This window comes from Chiloscyllium punctatum, chromosome 45 (assembly GCF_047496795.1).
Source record: "Chiloscyllium punctatum isolate Juve2018m chromosome 45, sChiPun1.3, whole genome shotgun sequence".
NCBI lineage: Eukaryota > Metazoa > Chordata > Chondrichthyes > Orectolobiformes > Hemiscylliidae > Chiloscyllium > Chiloscyllium punctatum.
The window spans coordinates 23,559,725-23,568,622 of record NC_092783.1 but is presented as its reverse complement, the minus strand read 5'-3'; positions in this window follow the sequence as shown (position 1 = coordinate 23,568,622).

The following is an 8,898-nucleotide window of genomic DNA, read 5'->3' as shown; positions in this document are numbered from 1 at the left end:
AGTGAGTGTGAGAGAGTGAGAGAGTGTGACTGAGTGAGTGTGAGAGAGAGAGAGAGAGAGTGTGAGTGAGAGAGAGTGAGTGTGACTGAGACTGAGAGTGAGTGAGAGTGACTGAGTGAGTGAGAGAGTGTGACTGAGACTGAGAGTGAGTGAGAGTGACTGAGTGAGAGTGTGACTGAGTGAGTGTGAGAGAGAGTGAGAGTGTGACTGAGACTGAGTGAGTGAGAGTGACTGAGTGAGAGAGTGTGTGAGAGTGAGTGAGAGTGACTGAGTGAGTGAGAGAGTGTGTGAGAGTGAGAGAGTGTGACTGAGTGAGTGTGAGAGAGTGAGAGAGTGTGACTGAGTGAGTGTGAGAGAGAGTGAGAGTGTGACTGAGTGAGTGTGAGAGAGAGTGAGAGAGTGTGACTGAGTGAGTGTGAGAGAGAGAGAGAGAGTGTGAGTGAGAGAGTGAGAGAGTGTGACTGAGTGAGTGTGAGAGAGAGTGAGAGAGTGTGACTGAGTGAGTGTGAGAGAGAGAGAGAGTGTGAGTGAGAGAGAGTGAGTGTGACTGAGACTGAGAGTGAGTGAGAGTGACTGAGTGAGTGAGAGAGTGTGACTGAGACTGAGAGTGAGTGAGAGTGACTGAGTGTGTGACTGAGTGAGTGTGAGAGAGAGTGAGAGTGTGACTGAGACTGAGTGAGTGAGAGTGACTGAGTGAGTGAGAGAGTGTGTGAGAGTGAGAGAGTGTGACTGAGTGAGTGTGAGAGAGAGTGAGAGAGTGTGACTGAGTGAGTGTGAGAGAGAGTGAGAGAGTGTGACTGAGTGAGTGTGAGAGAGAGTGAGAGAGTGTGACTGAGTGAGTGTGAGAGAGAGTGAGAGAGTGTGACTGAGTGAGTGTGAGAGAGAGTGAGAGAGTGTGACTGAGAGTGAGTGAGAGAGAGAGTGAGAGAGTGTGACTGAGAGTGAGTGAGAGTGACTGAGTGAGTGAGAGAGAGAGTGTGAGAGTGAGAGAGTGTGACTGAGACTGAGTGAGTGAGAGTGACTGAGTGAGTGAGAGTGAGAGAGTGTGAGAGTGAGTGAGAGTGACTGAGTGAGTGAGAGAGTGTGACTGAGTGAGTGTGAGAGAGAGAGTGACTGAGTGTGACTGAGAGTGAGTGAGAGTGACTGAGTGTGAGAGAGAGTGAGAGAGTGTGACTGAGTGAGTGTGAGAGAGAGAGTGTGACTGAGAGTGAGTGAGAGTGACTGAGTGAGTGAGAGTGACTGAGTGAGTGAGAGAGTGTGACTGAGTGAGTGTGACTGAGTGAGAGAGAGAGAGAGTGTGACTGAGAGTGAGTGAGTGAGAGTGTGTGTGAGAGTGAGAGAGTGTGACTGAGTGAGTGTGAGAGAGAGTGAGAGTGTGACTGAGACTGAGTGAGTGAGTGTGACTGAGACTGAGAGTGAGTGAGAGTGACTGAGTGTGAGAGAGAGTGTGACTGAGACTGAGAGTGAGTGAGAGTGAGAGAGTGTGACTGAGTGAGTGTGAGAGAGAGTGAGAGTGTGACTGAGACTGAGTGAGTGAGAGTGAGTGAGAGAGTGTGTGAGAGTGAGAGAGTGTGACTGAGTGAGTGTGAGAGAGAGTGAGAGAGTGTGACTGAGTGAGTGTGTGAGAGAGTGTGACTGAGTGAGTGTGAGAGAGAGTGAGAGAGTGTGACTGAGTGAGTGTGAGAGAGAGTGAGAGAGTGTGACTGAGACTGAGAGTGAGTGAGAGTGACTGAGTGAGTGAGAGAGAGTGTGAGAGTGAGAGAGTGTGACTGAGACTGAGTGAGTGAGAGTGACTGAGTGAGTGAGAGTGAGAGAGTGTGACTGAGTGAGTGTGAGAGTGAGTGAGAGTGACTAAGTGAGTGAGAGAGTGTGACTGAGTGAGTGTGAGAGAGAGAGTGACTGAGTGTGACTGAGACTGAGAGTGACTGAGTGTGAGAGAGAGTGAGAGAGTGTGACTGAGTGAGTGTGAGAGAGAGAGTGTGACTGAGAGTGAGTGAGAGTGACTGAGTGAGTGTGTGTGACTGAGTGAGTGTGACTGAGTGAGAGAGAGAGTGTGACTGAGAGTGAGTGAGTGAGAGTGTGTGTGAGAGTGAGAGAGTGTGACTGAGTGAGTGTGAGAGAGAGTGAGAGTGTGACTGAGACTGAGTGAGTGAGTGTGACTGAGACTGAGAGTGAGTGAGAGTGACTGAGTGTGAGAGAGAGTGAGAGAGTGTGACTGAGACTGAATGAGTGAGAGTGACTGAGTGAGAGAGTGTGTGAGAGTGAGTGTGTGACTGAGTGAGTGTGAGAGAGAGAGTGAGAGTGTGACTGAGACTGAGTGAGTGAGAGTGACTGAGTGTGACTGAGACTGAAAGTGAGTGAGAGTGACAGAGAGAGTGTGACTGAGTGAGTGTGAGAGAGAGAGAGTGTGACTGAGACTGAGTGAGTGAGTGTGACTGAGACAGTGAGTGAGTGTGACTGAGACTGAGTGACTGAGTGTGACTGAGTGTGACTGACTGAGTGTGAGAGAGAGAGTGAGAGAGTGTGACTGAGACTGAGAGTGAGTGAGAGTGACTGAGAGAGTGTGACTGTGAGTGAGTGAGAGTGTGTGTGAGTGAGAGAGTGACTGAGACTGAGAGTGACTGAGTGTGACTGAGTGAGAGAGTGTGACTGAGACTGAGAGTGAGTGAGAGTGACTGAGAGAGTGTGAGAGTGAGAGAGTGTGACTGAGTGAGTGAGAGTGTGTGTGAGAGTGAGAGAGTGACTGAGACTGAGAGTGAGTGAGAGTGACTGAGTGTGACTGAGTGAGTGAGAGAGTGTGACTGAGACTGAGAGTGAGTGAGAGTGACTGAGAGAGTGTGAGTGAGAGAGTGTGACTGAGTGAGTGAGAGTGTGTGAGAGTGAGAGTGACTGAGACTGAGTGAGTGAGAGTGACTGAGTGTGACTGAGTGAGAGAGTGTGACTGAGACTGAGAGTGAGTGAGAGTGACTGAGTGAGTGAGAGAGTGTGACTGAGTGTGAGAGAGAGAGAGAGTGTGACTGAGAGAGTGTGAGAGTGAGAGAGTGTGACTGAGAGAGTGTGAGAGTGAGTGAGAGTGAGAGAGTGTGACTGAGTGAGTGTGACTGAGACTGAGTGAGTGAGAGTGACTGAGTGTGAGAGAGAGAGTGAGAGAGTGTGACTGAGAGTGAGTGAGAGTGACTGAGTGAGTGAGAGAGTGTGACTGAGTGAGTGAGAGAGAGAGTGTGACTGAGACTGAGAGTGAGTGAGAGTGACTGAGTGTGAGAGTGAGAGTGACTGTGAGTGAGTGAGAGTGTGTGTGAGAGTGAGAGAGTGTGACTGAGACTGAGAGTGAGTGAGAGAGTGTGACTGAGACTGAGAGTGAGTGAGAGAGTGTGACTGAGACTGAGAGTGAGTGAGAGAGTGTGACTGAGACTGAGAGTGAGTGAGAGAGTGTGACTGAGAGTGAGTGAGAGAGTGTGACTGAGACTGAGTGAGTGAGAGTGACTGTGACTGAGACTGAGTGAGTGAGAGTGACTGAGACTGAGAGTGAGTGTGACTGAGTGTGACTGAGTGAGTGTGACTGAGTGAGTGTGACTGAGTGAGTGTGACTGAGTGAGTGTGACTGAGTGAGTGTGTGAGAGAGAGTGTGACTGAGAGAGAGTGTGACTGAGAGAGAGTGTGACTGAGAGAGAGTGTGACTGAGAGAGAGTGTGACTGAGAGAGAGTGTGACTGAGAGAGAGTGTGACTGAGAGAGAGTGTGACTGAGAGAGAGTGTGAGAGAGTGAGAGTGTGAGCGACTGAGAGTGAGCGACTGAGAGTGAGCGACTGAGAGTGAGCGACTGAGAGTGAGCGACTGAGAGTGTGTGAGAGAGTGACTGAGAGTGAGAGGGTGTGACTGAGAGTGAGAGGGTGTGACTGAGAGTGAGAGGGTGTGACTGAGAGTGAGAGGGTGTGACTGAGAGTGAGAGGGTGTGACTGAGAGTGGGAGGGTGTGACTGAGAGTGAGAGGGTGTGACTGAGAGTGAGAGGGTGTGACTGAGAGTGAGAGAGTGTGACTGAGAGTGGGAGAGTGTGACTGAGAGTGGGAGAGTGTGACTGAGAGTGGGAGAGTGTGACTGAGAGTGGGAGAGTGTGACTGAGAGTGGGAGAGTGTGACTGAGAGTGGGAGAGTGTGACTGAGAGTGGGAGAGTGTGACTGAGAGTGGGAGAGTGTGACTGAGAGTGGGAGAGTGTGACTGAGAGTGGGAGAGTGTGACTGAGAGTGGGAGAGTGTGACTGAGAGTGGGAGAGTGTGACTGAGAGTGGGAGAGTGTGACTGAGAGTGGGAGAGTGTGACTGAGAGTGGGAGAGTGTGACTGAGAGTGGGAGAGTGTGACTGAGAGTGGGAGAGTGTGACTGAGAGTGGGAGAGTGTGACTGAGAGTGAGGGACTGTGACTGAGAGTGAGGGACTGTGACTGAGAGTGAGGGACTGTGACTGAGAGTGAGGGACTGTGACTGAGAGTGAGGGACTGTGACTGAGAGTGAGGGACTGTGACTGAGAGTGAGGGACTGAGAGTGAGAGAGTGTGACTGAGAGTGAGAGAGAGTGACTGAGAGTGAGAGAGTGTGACTGACTGCGCGTGAGAGAGTGTGACTGCGCGTGAGAGAGTGTGACTGCGCGTGAGAGAGTGTGACTGCGCGTGAGAGAGTGTGACTGCGCGTGAGAGAGTGTGACTGCGCGTGAGAGAGTGTGACTGCGCGTGAGAGAGTGTGACTGCGCGTGAGAGAGTGTGACTGCGCGTGAGAGAGTGTGACTGCGCGTGAGAGAGTGTGACTGCGCGTGAGAGAGTGTGACTGCGCGTGAGAGAGTGTGACTGCGCGTGAGAGAGTGTGACTGCGCGTGAGTGAGAGAGTGTGACTGCGCGTGAGAGAGTGTGACTGCGCGTGAGAGAGTGTGACTGCGCGTGAGAGAGTGTGACTGCGCGTGAGAGAGTGTGACTGCGCGTGAGAGAGTGTGACTGCGCGTGAGAGAGTGTGACTGAGAGTGAGTGAGAGAGTGTGACTGAGAGTGAGAGAGTGTGACTGAGAGTGAGAGAGTGTGACTGAGAGTGAGAGAGTGTGACTGCGCGTGAGTGAGAGAGTGTGACTGCGCGTGAGAGAGTGTGACTGCGCGTGAGAGAGTGTGACTGCGCGTGAGAGAGTGTGACTGCGCGTGAGAGAGTGTGACTGCGCGTGAGAGAGTGTGACTGCGCGTGAGAGAGTGTGACTGAGAGTGAGTGAGAGAGTGTGACTGAGAGTGAGAGAGTGTGACTGAGAGTGAGAGAGTGTGACTGAGAGTGAGAGAGTGTGACTGAGAGTGAGAGAGTGTGACTGAGAGTGAGAGAGTGTGACTGAGAGTGAGAGAGTGTGACTGAGAGTGAGAGAGTGTGACTGAGAGTGAGAGAGTGTGACTGAGAGTGAGAGAGTGTGACTGAGAGTGAGAGAGTGTGACAGACTGCGCGTGAGAGAGTGTGACTGCGCGTGAGAGAGTGTGACTGCGCGTGAGAGAGTGTGACTGCGCGTGAGAGAGTGTGACTGCGCGTGAGAGAGTGTGACTGCGCGTGAGAGAGTGTGACTGCGCGTGAGTGAGAGAGTGTGACTGCGAGTGAGAGAGTGTGACTGCGCGTGAGAGAGTGTGACTGCGCGTGAGAGAGTGTGACTGCGCGTGAGAGAGTGTGACTGAGAGTGAGTGAGAGAGTGTGACTGAGAGTGAGAGAGTGTGACTGAGAGTGAGAGAGTGTGACTGAGAGTGAGAGAGTGTGACTGAGAGTGAGAGAGTGTGACTGAGAGTGAGAGAGTGTGACTGAGAGTGAGAGAGTGTGACTGAGAGTGAGAGAGTGTGACTGAGAGTGAGAGAGTGTGACTGAGAGTGAGAGAGTGTGACTGAGAGTGAGAGAGTGTGACAGACTGCGCGTGAGAGAGTGTGACTGAGAGTGAGAGAGTGTGACTGCGCGTGAGAGAGTGTGACTGCGCGTGAGAGAGTGTGACTGCGCGTGAGAGAGTGTGACTGCGCGTGAGAGAGTGTGACTGCGCGTGAGAGAGTGTGACTGCGCGTGAGAGAGTGTGACTGCGCGTGAGAGAGTGTGACTGCGCGTGAGAGAGTGTGACTGCGCGTGAGAGAGAGTGTGACTGAGAGTGAGAGAGTGTGACTGAGAGTGAGAGAGTGTGACAGAGTGAGAGAGTGTGACAGAGTGTGACTGACTGAGAGTGAGAGAGTGTGACTGCGCGTGAGAGAGTGTGACTGCGCGTGAGAGAGTGTGACTGCGCGTGAGAGAGTGTGACTGCGCGTGAGAGAGTGTGACTGCGCGTGAGAGAGTGTGACTGCGCGTGAGAGAGTGTGACTGCGCGTGAGAGAGTGTGACTGCGCGTGAGAGAGTGTGACTGCGCGTGAGAGAGTGTGACTGCGCGTGAGAGAGTGTGACTGCGCGTGAGAGAGTGTGACTGCGCGTGAGAGAGTGTGACTGAGAGTGAGTGAGAGAGTGTGACTGAGAGTGAGAGAGAGTGTGACTGAGAGTGAGAGAGTGTGACTGCGCGTGAGAGAGTGTGACTGAGAGTGAGTGAGAGAGTGTGACTGAGTGAGACTGAGAGTGAGTGAGAGAGTGTGACTGAGAGTGAGAGAGTGTGACTGCGCGTGAGAGAGTGTGACTGAGAGTGAGAGAGAGTGACTGAGAGTGAGAGAGTGTGACTGAGAGTGAGAGAGTGTGACTGAGAGTGAGAGAGTGTGACTGAGAGTGAGAGAGTGTGACTGAGAGTGAGAGAGTGTGACTGAGTGTGAGAGAGTGTGACTGCGCGTGAGAGTGTGACTGCGCGTGAGAGAGTGTGACTGCGCGTGAGAGAGTGTGACTGCGCGTGAGAGAGTGTGACTGCGCGTGAGAGAGTGTGACTGCGCGTGAGAGAGTGTGACTGCGCGTGAGAGAGTGTGACTGCGCGTGAGAGAGTGTGACTGCGCGTGAGAGAGTGTGACTGCGCGTGAGAGAGTGTGACTGCGCGTGAGAGAGTGTGACTGCGCGTGAGAGAGTGTGACTGCGCGTGAGAGAGTGTGACTGCGCGTGAGAGAGTGTGACTGCGCGTGAGTGAGAGAGTGTGACTGAGAGTGAGAGAGAGAGTGACTGAGTGAGACTGAGAGAGAGAGTGACTGAGTGAGACTGAGAGTGAGTGAGAGAGTGTGACTGCGCGTGAGAGAGTGTGACTGAGAGTGAGAGAGAGAGTGACTGAGAGTGAGAGAGTGTGACTGAGAGTGAGAGAGTGTGACTGAGAGTGAGAGAGTGTGACAGAGTGAGAGAGTGTGACAGAGTGTGACTGACTGAGAGTGAGAGTGTGACTGCGCGTGAGAGAGTGTGACTGCGCGTGAGAGAGTGTGACTGCGCGTGAGAGAGTGTGACTGCGCGTGAGAGAGTGTGACTGAGAGTGAGTGAGAGAGTGTGACTGAGAGTGAGAGAGAGTGTGACTGAGAGTGAGAGAGAGTGTGACTGAGACTGAGAGAGAGTGACTGAGTGAGACTGAGAGTGAGTGAGAGAGTGTGACTGAGAGTGACTGAGAGTGAGTGAGAGAGTGTGACTGAGAGTGAGAGAGTGTGACTGAGAGTGAGAGAGAGTGACTGAGAGTGAGAGAGAGTGTGACTGAGAGTGAGAGAGTGTGACTGAGAGTGAGAGAGTGTGACTGAGAGTGAGAGAGTGTGACTGAGAGTGAGAGAGTGTGACTGAGAGTGAGAGAGTGTGACTGAGCGTGAGAGAGTGTGACTGCGCGTGAGAGAGTGTGACTGCGCGTGAGAGAGTGTGACTGCGCGTGAGAGAGTGTGACTGCGCGTGAGAGAGTGTGACTGCGCGTGAGAGAGTGTGACTGCGCGTGAGAGAGTGTGACTGCGCGTGAGAGAGTGTGACTGCGCGTGAGAGAGTGTGACTGCGCGTGAGAGAGTGTGACTGCGCGTGAGAGAGTGTGACTGCGCGTGAGAGAGGGTGACTGCGCGTGAGAGAGGGTGACTGCGCGTGAGAGAGAGTGTGACTGCGCGTGAGAGAGAGTGTGACTGCGAGTGAGAGAGAGTGAGAGAGTGTGACTGAGAGTGAGAGAGTGTGACTGAGAGTGAGAGAGTGTGACTGAGAGTGAGAGAGTGTGACTGAGAGTGAGAGAGTGTGACTGCGCGTGAGAGAGTGTGACTGCGCGTGAGAGAGTGTGACTGCGCGTGAGAGAGTGTGACTGCGCGTGAGAGAGTGTGACTGCGCGTGAGAGAGTGTGACTGCGCGTGAGAGAGTGTGACTGCGCGTGAGAGAGTGTGACTGCGCGTGAGAGAGTGTGACTGCGCGTGAGAGAGTGTGACTGCGCGTGAGAGAGTGTGACTGCGCGTGAGAGAGTGTGACTGCGCGTGAGAGAGTGTGACTGCGCGTGAGAGAGTGTGACTGCGCGTGAGAGAGTGTGACTGCGCGTGAGAGAGTGTGACTGCGCGTGAGAGAGAGTGTGACTGCGCGTGAGAGAGAGTGTGACTGCGAGTGAGAGAGAGTGAGAGAGTGTGACTGCGAGTGAGAGAGTGTGACTGAGAGTGAGAGAGAGTGACTGAGAGTGAGAGAGAGTGACTGAGAGTGAGAGAGAGAGTGACTGGGAGTGAGAGAGTGTGACTGAGTGAGAGTGACTGAGAGTGAGACTGAGAGTGGGTGAGAGAGTGTGACTGAGAGTGAGAGAGTGTGACTGCGCGTGAGAGAGTGTGACTGCGCGTGAGAGAGTGTGACTGCGCGTGAGAGAGTGTGACTGCGCGTGAGAGAGTGTGACTGCGCGTGAGAGAGTGTGACTGCGCGTGAGAGAGTGTGACTGCGCGTGAGAGAGTGTGACTGCGCGTGAGAGAGAGTGTGACTGCGCGTGAGAGAGAGTGTGACTGCGAGTGAGAGAGAGTGAGAGAGTGTGACTGCGAG